The 16,309-nt window shown below is 38.9% G+C and overlaps 1 protein-coding gene across 2 annotated transcripts in view; it reads right to left on the bottom strand.

Annotated features, from left to right (window-relative positions):
* The window catches only part of NALCN (sodium leak channel, non-selective), a 368,383-nt gene that overhangs the window by 283,031 nt on the left and 69,043 nt on the right, over nucleotides 1-16,309 (bottom strand). The window lies entirely within an intron of this gene.

The raw sequence follows: 16,309 nt of genomic DNA, 5'->3' as shown, positions 1-16,309 counted from the left end.
AGTAAGTCAAATATTCCTATTTGAAGATGACGTGATTCTATATATTAGGGGATCCAAAAGACTCCACTAAAGGATATTGGAACTCATAGAAGAATTTGGTAAAGTAGCAGGATATAAAATAAACACACAATTGCTTCTCGGCCTTTTGGCTAAGACCAAGTGTGTAAAAGTAAACACACAAAAATTAACAGCCTCTGTATACACAGAAAAAGACATGGCTGAGGAAGAAATTCAGGCTGGTGCTGCGGCTCAATAGGCTAATCCTCCACCTGCGGCACCGGCACACCGGGTTCTAGTCCCAGTCAGGGCGCCGGATTCTGTCCCGGTTGCCCCTCTTCCAGGCCAGCTCTCGGCTGTGGCCAGGGAGTGCAGTGGAGGATGGCTCAAGTGCTTGGGCCCTGCACCCCATGGGAGATCAGGAGAAGCACCTGGCTCCTGCCTTCAGATCAGTGCAGTGCACCGGCCACAGTGCTCCGGCCGTGGCGGCCATTGGAGGGTGAACCAACAGCAAAAGGAAGACCTTTATCTCTGTCTCTCTCTCTCACTGTCCACTCTACCTGTCAAAAAAAAAAAAAAAGAAATTCTAAGATCAATCCCATTCACAATAGCTACGAAAAGAAATCAAATACTTTGGAATCAATTTAACCAGGGATGACGAAGATCTCTATGATGAGAATTACAAAACATTAAAGAAAGAAATATAAGAAGATACAAAAAAATGGAAAACTCTTCCATGTTCATGGTTTGAAGAATCAATATCATCAAAATATCCATTCTTCCAAAAGCAATTTAAGTTTCAATGCAATACCAATGAAAATGCCAAAGTCATTCTTCTCAAATTTAGAAAAAATGATGCTGAAATTCATATGGAGTCATAGGAGACTTTGAAGCTAAAGCAATCTTACACACACACACACACACACAAAACAAAGCTGGAGGCATCACAATACCAGATTTCAAGACATCCTACCAGCAGTTATAAACAAAACTAACTGATACTGTTATGAAAATAGATGGACAGACCAACAGAAGAGAACAGAAACACCAAAAATCAATCCAAACATCTACAACCAACTTATATTTGATTAAGGAGCTAAAACCAATCCCTGGAGCAAGAAAAGTATCTTTAAGCAATGGTGCTGGGAAAACTGATTTCCACATGCAGAAGTATTAAGCAAGACCCCTGCCTTACACTGTACACTAAAATCCACTCAATGTGGATTAAAGATCTAAATCTATGACCTGACACCATCAAATTATTAGAGAACATTGAGGAAACCCTGCGAGATATTGGCATAGGCAAAGAGTTCTTGGAAAAGACCCCAGAGGTGCAGGCAGTCAAAGACAAAATTAACAAATGGGATTACTTCAAATTGAGAGGTTTCTTCATGGCCAAAGAAACAGGAAAGTGAAGAGGCAACCAACAGAATGGCAGAAATTATTTGTAAGCTATGCAATTGATAAAGGATTAATAACCAAATCTACAAAGAGATCAAGTAACTCCGAAACAACATAACAACCAACACAGTTAAGGGATGGCCAAGGACTTAAATAGACATTATTTAAAGGAGGAAATCAAAATGGCCAATAAATGTTCTGGATCACCAGCTGTCAGGGAAATGCAAATCAAAACCACAATGAGGTTTCACCTCAACCCGTTTAGAAAGGCTTTCATACAGAAATCAACAAACAACAAACCTTGGGGAGGATGTGGGGAAAAGGTACCCCAACCCACTGTTGGTAGGAATACAAACTGGTAAAGCCACTATAGAAGACAGTTTGGAGATACCTCAGAAACTGAATATAGTCCTACCAACCACCCAGCCATTCCACTACTCAGAATTTACCCAAAGGAAATGAAATCAGTAAACAAAGTGCTATCTGCACCTCCATGTTTATTGCAGCTCAATTCACAATAGCTAAGACAAGGAATCAACCTAAATGCGCTTCAACGGAAGACTTGATAAAGAAATTATTGGATATGTACTCTATGGAATACTTCACAGTGTTTAAAAAAAATCCAGTCATTTGCAACAAAATGAGTGAATCTTGAAAACATCACACTTAGTGAAGTAAGCCAGTCCCAAAGTGACAAATACCATATGTCCTCCCTGATCTGTGATAACAGAGACCTAAAAGGAAACCTGTAGAAGTGTAATTGACACTATGAGAAACAATGACTTGAACAGTGGTTTTCTTGACTGTCAAGAAACAGTTTATCGTCTTATTTTATTATTTCCTTTTTCTACTTAATACCATTGGTCAAACTCTTTACTTAACATGTAATTATTCAAAGATGTATAAATCTAATTTAAAATAGATAACTGTTAAAAATAAGAGTGGGGATAAGAGAGGGAGGAACTGTACAGTTTGGCCCACATTTCCACGAACTTATCACTAAGGGTATAGCTAAAAACTTGCCATGGGATTCTAAATCCCATTAAGCTAATGGTACTAATGCTATCTTATGTGTCAAAGTGATCATATTAAATATGCAATTGATCATATAGATAGGATTAAATGCCAAAGGGATAACATAAATAGGACCAAGTATCTGTGATAACAATAGATAGAATTAAAAAGGAGAGAATATTCTAGCACGTGAAGCAGTCCAGACAGCAGACTCACAGAATGACAAATGCCCTAAAGAGCACTCTGACGTCAAAATCAGCCCTTAAGGCATTCTGATCTGGCTAAAAAGTCCATGAGAGCATTTCAGGCATGGAAAGCCAAGAAAATGTGGCAAAAAAATGATCTCTATGAAGGATCTTTGTGAGTGAGACCCTAGTGGGAAGAAAGGGCCATTAAAGAAGGATGTATTTTTCTCTGAAGGGAGAAGAGAATTTCCATTTTGCTTATGGCCCTGTCTAAATAATGCTGGAGATTGTGCACTCAAAAGGCTTCCATAGCCTTGGCACTTCATGTCAAGAGCCTCAGGGGGCCGGCACTGTGGCACAGTGGGTTAACGCCCTGGCCTGAAGCACCAGCATTCCATATGGGTGCCGGTTCAAGACCTGGTTGCTCCACTTCCCATCCATAGCTCTCTGCTATGGCCTGAGAAAGCAGTAGAAGATGGCCCAAGTTCGTGGGCCCTTGCTCCCTTATGGGAGACTCAGAAGAAACTCCTAGCTCCTGGCTTCAAATCTGCACAGCTCTGGCCTTTCAACCATTTGGGGAGTGAACCAGCAGGTGGAAAATCTCTCTCTCTGCCTTTGCCTCTCCTTAATCCTGTTTTTCAAATAAATAAATAAATAATTTTTAAAAGGAGAGCAGTAAGGCATGATATATAGAAGATAGATTACATTTATTTATTACATCTCTCATATTGTTTGAAGCATTTTTTGGAATTTATAAATATTTAAAATATAACTAAAAATGGCATTTCTTAGACACCACTGGATATTTCCAATGAGTATTGTCTTCTACATATAATATAAAATATCATCATTTTATGACCTCAAATTCCACTTTAAAAAATCTCCTTCTATTGTCTGATGAAAACTCACTATAGCAGCTGTCTTGTTGAATCCATTCAACAAGAACTGCTGCACATTGGCTGGACACCAGTTTTTCTTTTTAAAGTACATTTGGAATTTCAACCTTTAAACATTTTTTCTTCCTAGGATTCTGAAGAATGTATATCTAAGTTCAGTTTTAATCTAGTCTGTGACCCTGAAGGACAATCCAATGAAACCCAAGACTGAGTCTGAAACCCATCACAGATATACCTAAGTATATAACTTGAAAGCATTGTCCCTGTGCCATAGGGATAAACTCTTGCTGATTTGACTAATGGTTTTCACAGCTATTCCTCTTGTGAAATGTCAGATTTTCCTTATTCCACAAGAAAGGAATTCTATCACAGACTCAATACAGAATTATCACAGATTATATTAATCACCTTTGGTTGAATTCTATGCCATGTATTCTCTCTTCCATATGTATTTTTCATGAAAGTTGATACATAATTCCAGTGGCAATGCTAAATATAAAGACAAAAGCAAGGAAAATAATCCTTTGCTATTTTCCAGAAAGCATTATAAATCTCCATTATATATTTTACAAACCAGTTTTTACTGTGGCTTTGTTATGCATCTGCAATAAAAATGTACACTCTGAAATAAATCACAGTTATAGATATATAATAGTTTTCTATTTATATTCATTTGTATAGATTCATCTGATATCTTACAAGGTAACATGAAATATGGCTGAACATCACTGAAATCTGATGAACCAATTTGCAGCAGCAACATCAACAAAGTTCAGCTTATATTCCATTATCATTTGAATAAAAGTAATTTTTTTATCATATTTTATGTCCACATTTAATATCAACTGTTATAAGGGACAAATTATAAAAATAATATAATGCCAACAGAAAAAATATAAGGCAGGAATTTGAAAGTCAAGCAAATTCTGCATTACAAATGAAATACAAGCCCTGTACAGGCGGGTTCATTCATCGTGAATCCTATTTCAGCAAGACACAGAGACAGTTCCAAGCAAACAACTCTACCAGGGAGGAAATCAGTCACTGATGGTTTTCACCAATATTTAATAAAACTGATTCATGACCTGTACAGAGAGCTGAGTCCTTATCTTATGGTCAATACCAGCCAAAGTTAAAGGAAGAAACTACCACAAAAGTAACTAACAGCTAAAATAAGTTTCCCTTTGGAGAACAATTGCAGTCCAAAATGTCAAATCCATGACCTCCTGCTTCAGCAGTGGTGAGAGTGCCTGGTTCAGGCACTCCAAATTTCTATATTTTCTTGAAAGGCACAAATAATTTATCATTGCTGGAAGAAATTTTACAAACATTACAAGTCATTGCCTTATATTTGTAGAAGCATCACTGATCCACATTGTAAGGTCTATGAAGCTGATGACCTGTAGTTGTTCTCTGTAATGATTTAAGGAGGATATATACACATATATGGAAGGCTTTATGATGTTTTAAAAATTTTTACGTATGTATGTATGCATGCATGCATATATATCATATATATACCATATATATCACATATATACCATATACATGCATATATATATGATGGAATACTACTCAGTCATAGAAAAAGAATGAAATCCTATCTTTCGCAACCAAATGGATGCAACTGGAAAGCATTATGCTTAGTGAAATATTCCAGACTGAAAGACAAACATCATGTTTTCTGTGATTTGTGGTAGCTGATAAAACCTTAAAGTATATGAGTGAAAATGACACACATGATTTGATTATTGTTGATAGCCCATGTCTATATTCCTGCAGAACAGTGGGTTTTCTACTCTTTACTTTTTGAATTCTTTATTTAATGGAGCTTTAAGCCTGTGCATATAAAGTAAATACAAAGTAGGTTATTGAGAAGAATTAAGATGGCAGAGTCGGAAGGGAACATATTCAGAACAGTTACAAAATATCTTGAAATAAATTTAACCAAGGATGTCAAAGATCTCTATGATGAGAATGACAAAACATTAAAGAAAGAAATAGAAGAAGATATGAAAAAAATGGAAGAATCTTCCATGTTCATGGATTGGAAGAATCAATATCATCAAAATGTCCATTCTTCCAGAAGCAATTTACAGATTTAATGCAATCCCAATCAAAATACCAAAGATATTCTTCTCAGATCTAGAAAAAGTGATGCTGAAATTCATGTGGAGGCACAGGAGACCTCGAAGCTAAAGCAATCTTACACAACAAAAACAAAGCTGGAGGCATCACAATACCAGATTTCAAAGTATACTAAAAGGCAGTTATAATCAAAACAGCCTGGTACTAGTACAAAAACAGATGGCTAGACCAATGGAACAAAATAGAAATGCCAGAAATCAATCCAAGTATCTACAACCAACTTAGATTTCACCAAGGAGCTAAAACCAATCCCTGGAGCAAGAACAGTTTCTTCAACAAATGGTGCTGGGAAAATAAGACTTCCACATGCAGAAGTATGAAACAAGACCCCTACCTTATACCATACACTAAAATCCACTCAAAATGGATTCAATACCTAAATCTATGACTCAACACCATCAAATTGTTAGGGAACTTGGGGAAACCCTGCAAGACTTTGGCACAGGCAAAGAATTCTTGGAAAAGACCCCAGAGACATGAGCAATCAAAGCCAAAATTGACAAATGGGATGACATCAAATTGAGAAGCTTCTGTACTGCAAAAGAAACACTCAGGAAAGTGAAGAGGTAACCAACAGAATGGGAGAAATTATTTGTAAACTCTGCAACTGATGAAGGATTAATAACCAGAATATATAAAGAGCTCAAGAGACTCCACAATAACAAAACAAACAACCAAGTTTAGAAACGGGCAAAGTACTTTACAGACATTTTTCAAAAGAGGAAACCCAAATGGCTAACAGACACATGAAAAAATGCTCAGGATCATTAGCCATCATGGAAATGCAAATCAAAACCACAATGAGGTTTCATCTCACCTCTGTTAGAATGGCTCTCATACAGAAATCAACAAACAACAAATGCTGGTGAGGATGTGAGGAAAAAGGTACCCTAATCCATTGTTGGTGGGAATGTAAACTGGTAAAGCCACTATGAAGACTATATGGAGATACCTAGGAAATACGAATATAGACCTACAATATGACCCAGCTATCCCACTCCTGGGGATTTATCCAAGGGAAATGCAATCAGTAAATTAAAGAGTTATCTGCACCCCCACATTTACTGCAGCTCAATTCACTATAGCTAAGACATGGAATCAACCTAAATGCCAATCAACCAAAGACTGGATAAAAATTATGGGGTATGTACAATATGGAATATTTCACAGCAGTTGAAAAAACAAAATCTAGTCATTTGTAACATAATGGATGAATCTGAAAAACATCATGTATTGAAATAAGCCAGTCCCAAAGGGACAAATACCATATATTCTGTCACAGCTGTAATAAATATAACTAATATGCCCTACTAAAACTATCTAAGCTAAAATTATTGGTTTATTTGCAGGAACTCAGAAAGGAAATGAAATATTCACATCTTAAATGAAAAGCAAACAAAATTCACATAGAAGAAATAAATGCATGAGGCTATCAATTACATACAGTAAACATATATATGGCCACTTCATAAGGATAAGGAAAACAGGAAATTAAACCATTATGCATAGTGAAATAAGTCAGTCCCCAAAAGACAAATATCATGTTTTCTCTGATGTGAAGCAGTAAATATAGAATACAAAAAAATGTGTAAGAATGAAATGGACATCTTATAATTGTTTTATCCTTTGTTTATATTCATGTGGAACTGTGGACTTTATCTTTTTTTGTTGAATATTAGGATTAGTGGTGCATTGAGCCTCTGATTACAGAGAGAACTGAAATTATGTTTTTGCAAAATTTAAAGAAAACAAAGAAAGGGACAAGGAGGGGGATTGAGGGAGGGAAAAAGGGAGGAAGGGAAGTATGGTTACCTTCTTAGAATTTTGTACCTATGAAACACATGAAATTTTTTCTCTTTATATTAATACAAATTTTTAAAATGTTTATTTTGGTATAAAAAGTTTGAAATCCATATCAATTTTTTCATAATACACACTTTTTGTAAACTTCTTGGATATCCCACATATATTTTTAAATGGTGCTTTGAATTTAGTTCAAATAAGTGTAAACCTGACTCAAATCTGTAGCCAGATTTGTAAATGTCTGCTATCTAATTTTGTATCAAAAGCAGTATGTAGGGGTGGGTGTTTAGTCTAGAGTTAAGATTTCAATAAAGATGCTAGCTAGCATCCTGAGATGGGCATTTGGCATAGTGGTTAAGATGCCTTATTCAAGTGCCTGGTTCCAGTCTCAGCTACTCCACTTCTGATCCAGTTTCCTGCTAATGTACACCATGGGAGACAACAGATGATGTTTTAAATATTTACTAACTGAGTAGCGTTGGCCTGGACCAGCCCTGACTGTTTTGAGGAGCTCAGGAAGTGAGCCAGTGAATGGATGATCTGTATCTATCTGACACCTTTCAAATAAAGCAAAAGTAAATAAATAAGAATTATAAAAAGTGATTCCTTCATTCACACCTGACATCAGAGTGCCGGGGTTTCACTCCTGGTTCTGGCTCCTGACCCCAGCTGCCTGCTGTTGCGTCTCGGAAAGGCAGCAATCCTTGGGTTCCTGCCCCTCCTGTGGGAACCTGGACTGCCTTCTCAGCTCCCGGCTCAGTCTGAAGTTGTGGGCATTTGGGGAGTAAATTAGCAGATAAGAATCCTCCCTGTCTCTCTGCCTCTCAAATGAAAAGGAAAAAAAGAACAGCATTTACTCATTTTTATTGCCATTGTCTGCAATCTTTTGCTGAAATCCTTATTCTTCTGTCAATAGCTCAATAAAGTATCTTGGGAAACTAGGTTATCTCCCAGGTGTGTGTGAGTGGTATAAAAGTTATACATATTATAATATTGTACTATCTTATATTTATATTATTTGTATAGTAATATTTATATTATAGGTATTTAGACGGGCTATTGGTTTGCAGCAGCAGCTGCACCCATTCATCCATCCCTCCTTCCTAAACACTCGGGCAGAAGACAAGAAGGCAAAGACATCTGGTGGGTCATTCTGTTGGGGATGCACCCCTCCATGATCCTAATGAAACTCTGATGCACCAGCAGTCCTGACAAGCCACAGGAACACAGGCCACTCACTCCGAGCAAGTTAACTCCTTCTCCTCTCATTCTTGCCACTGGTTCATGGGTTCACAGTGATATCTTCTGGGTTTATTTAGAAGATGAAAAACACAAAGGATAGAAAACTTGTCCGGTGACAGAACATAGCAAGCAATCAATAAATGACAGCAATGGCTGTATGTGATAACCATAGTGACAACACTAGACACTTTCTGTTGGACAATTAGTCACCAGAACACAGTGTCTTATTCACTGGTCTTACTTTTGATGGTTGCATTTAGAAAATAGGCAAAGGAGCCCACTGTATATCTAGCATTGAAAGAATACACTATTTGAATATCTTTTCCATTGGTTATCTGTAGAATGTCTTCATCTACACATTGATCTGGCATAGGCGCTTCCCTTGATACAAATTGTTTCAATCAGGTTTAGTTTATTCTGGATTTTTAAAAATTGGGCTTTTTTCTTTTATTCTTATGATTCTAAAGACACAAAACAGTGCTTGGCAACTATTTACTTCCTAAGTGGCTTTGCAGGATGAATTCTATCATCAAAAGACACTCATAGTGTTATTTAATCCAAACTGGAAAATTGTATTATTTACTTTATCATAAAATCAGTGGAAGGTTCAAAACAGCACCTGAATAGCTTTGTACTTATCTCCTCTACCATCCGTCTTACCTTCTTTTGAATGATTTTGGCACATAAACTGCCAGTGTAATGGTGTTTGCTGTGACTTCTTCCCATGTATGATGGATGTGGTGCTGCTTTTCTCTACCTGGAATAATGCATCTGTCTGGGCTGCGGTCTTTCCATCAGCATCTCAGTAAAGGTATCTAACAATCTACTGCAAAATTAACAATAAAACTAAGCTTTGCAACGTATGCTTTGAATTTTCTTAAATAAACATTGAGGTGAAAAGGCTTGCTGAGGACAGAATGTTCTAGTGGGGTTCTGCAGGTCCTGGTGAGGGAGCTTAGCCTTGCCTGTGCTGTAAGTCTCTGTATAACTCTCACATTGCTTGCTTACAGAGAGTTTCCCCGCTTGTAGAGCTGTGTGAATAAAACACACGACTACATTATGTTTTTCAGCTCTACTTTCCTGTTATTTTCAGAGCTGTTACAGAAAATCACAGCCTCTTCTCTCGTGTTTTGTATGGTATGCCCTAGATTTTTTTTAAGATCGATTTGTGTTTTTGAGAGGCAGAGTTACAGGCAGAGAGAGGGAGAGACAGAGAGAGAGGTCTTCCATCCACTGGTTCACTTCCCAGATGGCCCCAACAGCTGGAGTTGGGCCAATCCAAAGCCAGGAGCTAGGACCTTCCTCCAGGTCTCCTACGCAGGTGCAGGTACTCCATTTCTGATCCAGCTCCCTGCTAATGGCCTGGAAAAAGGAGCAGAAGACTTCCCGAGTGCTTGGGCTTCTTCCACCCACGTGGGAGACCCAGATGAAACTCCTGACTCCCAGGTTTGTCCTGGCTCAGCTCTGGCTGTTGTGGCCATTTGGAGAGTGAATCAGCGGATGGAAGATCTCTTTGTTTCCATCTCTCCCTCGCTCCATCTCTCTCTGCCTTTCAAATAAATAAGTAAATATTTTTAAAAAGACATAAACCTCATTATACTACCTTCCCCCCCCTTTTTTTTTCTTTCTTCTGCATACTGTCATTTGTCAAATTTAATTTATTCTGTAAATTCCACAGATGTGTTAGCTCCGGACTTACAGTGAATGGATACTAGAGACAAGGCTCATGACCAGTCATTCTTCATTGGCTGAATGTCTCTAAGAAGATTTCATGCAAAATACAGTCCATGGGGTCTTGTTTACCCTTAAATATTCCACAAGGAAAGGACTTTTGGTCTAGAAGTCAAGATGCCTGCCTCCTACATTGGAATGAGTAGGTTCTAATCCCAGTTTGGGCTTATAACTCCAGCTTGCTGTCAGTACACGCTCTTGGAGGTAGCACATGATGGTTCAAGTTATTAAATTCTTGCCACTCATGTGAGTACCTGGATTGTGTTCCTGGCTCCTGGCTTTGGCCTCAGCCATGGCCAATGTAAGCATTTGGGTTGTGAATCAGTGGAAGGAGACCTGTCTGTCTGTTAGCTTGTTTCTGTGCCTCTCAAAGAATTGTTGTTTTGTTTTTTTTTTTAATTAAGAGTTTGACCCATTATTCCCTTAAGGGATTTGTAAACATTTTGTCATTTTCATCCCAGAATTGAATGTGGAAGCTTTCAAGCTTGATGTTCCCCTCCCCATCTCCGACTCCCACACTCCCAACATACACACACAAATCAACTTCAACGTTTCTTTCCCTGGATTCCCAGTAGATGTTTTCTTCAGCCTTGAATTACAGCAACTTTACCAAGCTAAATTTCAGTGTTGACAGCTCTGTGTTCATTTACTGAGACAGGCTGTGCCCTCTAAATATGTATATTTTGTTCCTTGTTTCTCCATGTTTTATGAGCATGCATTTTGCTTTTTTCTCAGTTTTAAGTGTACCTAAAAGTATATACAGATATGTACAGCCTTGATTATATTTAATTATTACTCACCTTTGAATCTATTTTTATGAGCTCAGATGTTGTCACTGTTCCATAGGCAAGGAGCTGGGTCATGTGGGATAATGTAATGGATTGAAAGCTTGGAGTCTCCCCAGCTGCAAAGTTGGAACCATAAGCCCTCATTGATATAATAGGAGGTAGGGGTTTGGGGATGTGATTATGCTATGAACACATGACCTTCTTGAACATTATTAATGCTTTTATAATAGAGTTCTGAGAGATATCCCACCACCTGTTCACCATACAAGGCCACAACAAGAAGGTGCCATCCTGTAAGCCAGGAGGAGAGCCCTCAACAGACACACGATCTTCCAGTGTCTTGATCTTAGCTTTTTCAGCCTCTATAACAACGATAAACAAAAGCCTGCTATTAGCAAGCCACCCAGTTGGTATTTTATTAGAACAGCTGGAATGGACTATGACAGATGGCATAAAGGTTTTTATAAGGAAGTGTGTATATATGTGTGTGTGTGTGTGTAGATGTATGCATTGCTTGAGTCTAGTGGCTCACAATTCTGCATGCACACACATTACAATCACCAGGAGAGCTTTTCAAAAACACCTATACCTTGGATCACTGTAAGATTTTGATTTAATTCACCTACGAGTGGTGCTTGGGAATTGGTATGTTTTAAAAGGCTCCCCAAGACATCCTAAGATATAGTCAGATCTGCAATCTTTTAGCTTACTTTTTTTTTTAAAGATTCATTTTAGTTGAAAGAGTTACAGAGAGAGGGAGAGACAGAGTAAGAAAGATAGAGATCTTCCATCTCTTAGTTCACTCCTCAAATGGCCACCAGCAGTCAGGGCTGGGTCAGACTGAAGCCAAGAGCCAGGAGCAAGGAGCTTCTTTGAGGTCTCACATGTCGGTGCAGGGACCCAAACACTTGGGCCATCCTCCACTGCTTTCCCAGGAGCATTAGCAGGGTGCTGGATCAGAAGAGGAGCAGCCGGAATACAAACCACTGCCCATGTGGGATGCTGGCACTGCAGGCTGTAGCTTAACCTACAACACCACAATGCTAGCCCCATTGCTTACTTTGTATCTTGCTGTTGTCAACCCCCATTGCTAGCATTGGGGCCCCTCAAAACTGAGTCTCTCCTCTACTCTATCTACCTACCAATCACTTAGAGGAAGGAGGGCTTCAACTTTACGATTCCCCTTGGAGCTGCAGGATTCTTTCATTCCTGCTGTGCCTTTCAGGGACATGCATCATTTCAGATGGGGGTCTTGTTGGCTCTATGATCCACGCAAGACAAAATCCTGCGAGGGAGTTCTGTGTATTCACCAGCCCTTTGATGGTGTGGTTTGTGCTTACAGGATTTTCAGAGTCCTTAAGTGGAAATCGCTTGTGTGTTTCTCAGACTTCTTGGTCTGTATTTGAATGATTTTAGGCATAAAAAAAGGCACAGAAGTTTTTACTCCCCAATCTTATAACAGGGGTTCTTTGTAATGTTTTTCCACCTAATGATCCTGGTTTACAATGTATTTCAAAACTAGAGTTTTTCAATCCAATCAATATTAAAATTTAATGAGGCAAAGTTACTCATAAAAGAAAATTTATAAATGAGTTGAGACAATATTTTTACAGCAATTTGATTAGTAAGAAAAGAAAATATGCTCCTTATTAGCTAACTATGATAACTTACATATAAAATCATGTTGGCCAAATTCATGTGCACAATTAGGCACCTAATTATGTTTTAAATTCAACTACACGCATAAAGATCTGATCACAAATGTCTAATAAAGGTAATTTCTTTTTCTCATTTTAGGGAAAACACTATTTTTTTTTTTTCTATAAGAAGTTTAAAAACAACCTCCTAAAAATATACCAATTTGTATATCTACAGTTATATACTCTTAAGAAGTAGCTATCAATTTCTATCTAAACTACAGTGTCCACTTAAAAATCTTTTTGACTCTAGTACAAAGTCAGCATTTCATTATCTACCCATCAGTCATATGAGGATGGTGAGTTCAATTGTCATTTGAGAAACAGAAGCAAAGAGACTACATTCAATTCGTACAGAAAAGACACTCATGAAGAGCAGTGACTGTCTCCAACAAAAACAAAGCCAAGGAAAAGAACACCAAGAAAACAACCTAATTCTCTATTGTGACCCTTCCTCCTAACACAAATATGACTGGTTACAAGTGAATTCCAAAGAACATACACTTTCTTCAATCCATTAGTAAATATTTATAGAGGCTGCAATGAGCCAGGCATTGAAGGCCCTGGAGACATGAAGATGAAAGACGCACTTCCTGTTTTCAAGAATCTTAACTCCCAGGGAGATAAATGTGCAAATCAACAGTGCAGCTACCTAGTATCAATGCCTTAGCAGAGGCCCATTTCCCTCAGGGCAATGCCATCCTGTAACTGGACCTCTCAAGCCAACAGACTTTGCAAGAAGGCTTTCTCAAGGAGAGACTGTACCTTATATTAGTCTAAGTCATTCTATATCACAGTAAAGAAAAAAATTAGCCAACTTGAATAAAAGGCAGCATTTTGAATTTAGACACAATGGTTCCATTTTAAATGGCCAGGGTGTAATTTGCTTTAGCATTATTTCAAAAGATTGGAGATGGTTTAGTCGAAGGGCAGCCTACCCCTTGAATACAGGCCAGTCTCCATAGCCTATCTGATAGGATGGCTGGAACTTCTTCCATGCAGCCTCTATGCATCATCTCCCATATCACACTTGTGATTTTCTGCTCACAACTGAAAGCTACTGTCATAATCTAAGAGGCTTCTGTACTTTTGAGACATAGGAAAGGACCAATTGCAAATTCAGATAAAGTTTAAGAGTACAACAAATTGAAAAGCTTCATTCAGTTGGCTTCTGAAGTTTTATGAAATAGGAAAGAATATTATTGTTCAAAGAGATGGAAGAACATCATCTAACAAATTCTGGAGACGCAATAAGAGGGCATGCTGAAATACAGGAACACAAATGTTAAGGGAAGGGCATTTAGCCTAGTGGTCAAGACACGGTTAAGATTCCCATGTCCCAGATTGGCATTATCTGGTTTCAATGTCCAGCTCAGGCTTCTGACTCCAACTTCTTGCTGGCAGACCCTGGAGGCAGTGGTGGTGACTCAGGTAACTGAGTTCCCGTCACCCATGTGAGAGACCTGGATTGAGTACCTGACTCTTGGCTTCAGAACTCAGTTCCCTCGAGTTTGGCCATGTGCGCTTTTGGAGTGAGCCAGCAGATGGGACCTCCCTCTTTCTCCTCTGTCTCTCTGCCTCTCAAATATATTTTAAAAGCTCAAAAGAAAGTTTAAGATATTATTTTCAAAATGAACTTAAAGGTTATCATATGTTTGTGGTTCTCAGTCCAAGTTCAGTGCAATATTCTGTTCAAAAGCAGTTGTTCCTTTGTTGTTTAATTAACAAATCAGGGAAGCATGAGGGTACCTCACCACGTTTTGGGGAAAATAGAATAGAGATAAATTTATTTTGATGCAAAAATTTTTGAGATCCACCTATACAAGGCACCTTCAAAATGTTCATGGAAAATGTGTATTAAGGAAAACTTCAAAATAAACTTTTGGAGGTTTCCTCACACCATGCTGGAGCTGCTATGGGCTGAAAGGCAACGTGGGAACAAGATTCAGCATCCACTTTTTCTGATTCTGGAAGGTCAACTGGCTGGGGTCACAGTGGTTACCATCTATGGATGGGAGGGGCTGATGTTCTTGTCTGGCTATGGGATCCACCATTGTACAGTTGCCCATTGAGATGTGACACCACATCAACACCAGGACATAATTTGGCTGCCAAAAACAACACAACTACCATCCTATTACACATATTAGTCATTGAAAAGATATCCACAACTCTCTTAAATGCCTTGGATCTTGAAACTTTAAAGAAAATTTGATTTTTTAAAAATGATTCTAGTCACAGGCTGGCGCCGTGGCTCACTAGGCTAATCTTCCACCTGCGGCGCCGGCACACCGGGTTCTAGTCCCGGTCGGGGCGCCGGATTCTGTCCTGGTTACCCCTTTTCCAGGCCAGCTCTCTGCTGTGGCCAGGGAGTGCAGTGGAGGATGGCCCAAGTGCTTGGGCCCTGCACCCCATGGGAGACCAGGATAAGTACCTGGCTCCTGGCTTTGGATCAGCGCAGTGCGCCAGCTGCAGCGCGCCGGCAGTGGCGGCCATTGGAGGGTGAACCAACGGCAAAGGAAGACCTTTCTCTCTCTCTCACTGTCCACTCTGTCAAAAAAAAAAAAAAAAAAAAAAAAAAAAAAAAAAAAAAAGATTCTAGTCACAATTCTCAATGAATAAAACATTTGTTTAGAAGTCCATGTCATTTTGCCTTAGCAATTAACTATTTGCAACTTGTATGGAATATAATAAATGCAATGATGTCAATTAAGTGGCAGATGCTGACTTCTCTGGTTATGTGTGTAATGGCACCTTTCAGGACTTAACAGCACAAGTCAAGAAGAAATGTACACATTTAAGTACAGTTGTGTCAAGAAAAATGCACAGTTAAGTTCATGTCTCTAGTACATCACTGATGTATGCTCACTAATTATTCCACTAGCCACCTTCTGTTCCAGGAGCACTTTTTAGATCTCATACGCTGGGCCGGCGCTGGGGCACAGTGGGTTAAAGCCCTGGCCTAAAGCGCTGGTATCCCATATGGGTGCCAGTTTTACTCCCAGCTGCTCCTTTTCCAATCCAGCTCTCTGCTATGGCCTGGGAAAGCAGTAGAAGATGGTCCAGGTCCTTGGGCCCCTGCACCCACGTGGGAGACCCGGAAGAAGCTCCTGGCTCCTGGCTTTGGATCGGCACAACTCTGGCCATTGCGGCCATCTGGGGAGTGAACCAGCATATGAAAGACCTCTCTCTCTCTTTCTCTACCTCTCTCTGTAACTCTTTCAAATAAATTAAATAAATCTTAAAAAAAAATCTCATATGCATCCATGCCGACTGTTACAGATTTTAAGACTTAACCTCACTTTACATGCACAGTTACATGTGGAAAGAAACCAAGTCTTGTCTTTGGGTCAACCCCGACTGTATTAAACAAATACAGATCTTTAACTCCATACAGACATTGTTGA

This window comes from Oryctolagus cuniculus, chromosome 9, assembly GCF_051225735.1.
Source record: "Oryctolagus cuniculus isolate XC-2025 breed Fujian yellow rabbit chromosome 9, ASM5122573v1, whole genome shotgun sequence".
Classification (NCBI taxonomy): Eukaryota; Metazoa; Chordata; class Mammalia; order Lagomorpha; family Leporidae; genus Oryctolagus; species Oryctolagus cuniculus.
The sequence above is the reverse complement of the archived record's forward strand: the minus strand, read 5'-3'. Positions and strand labels throughout refer to the sequence as shown.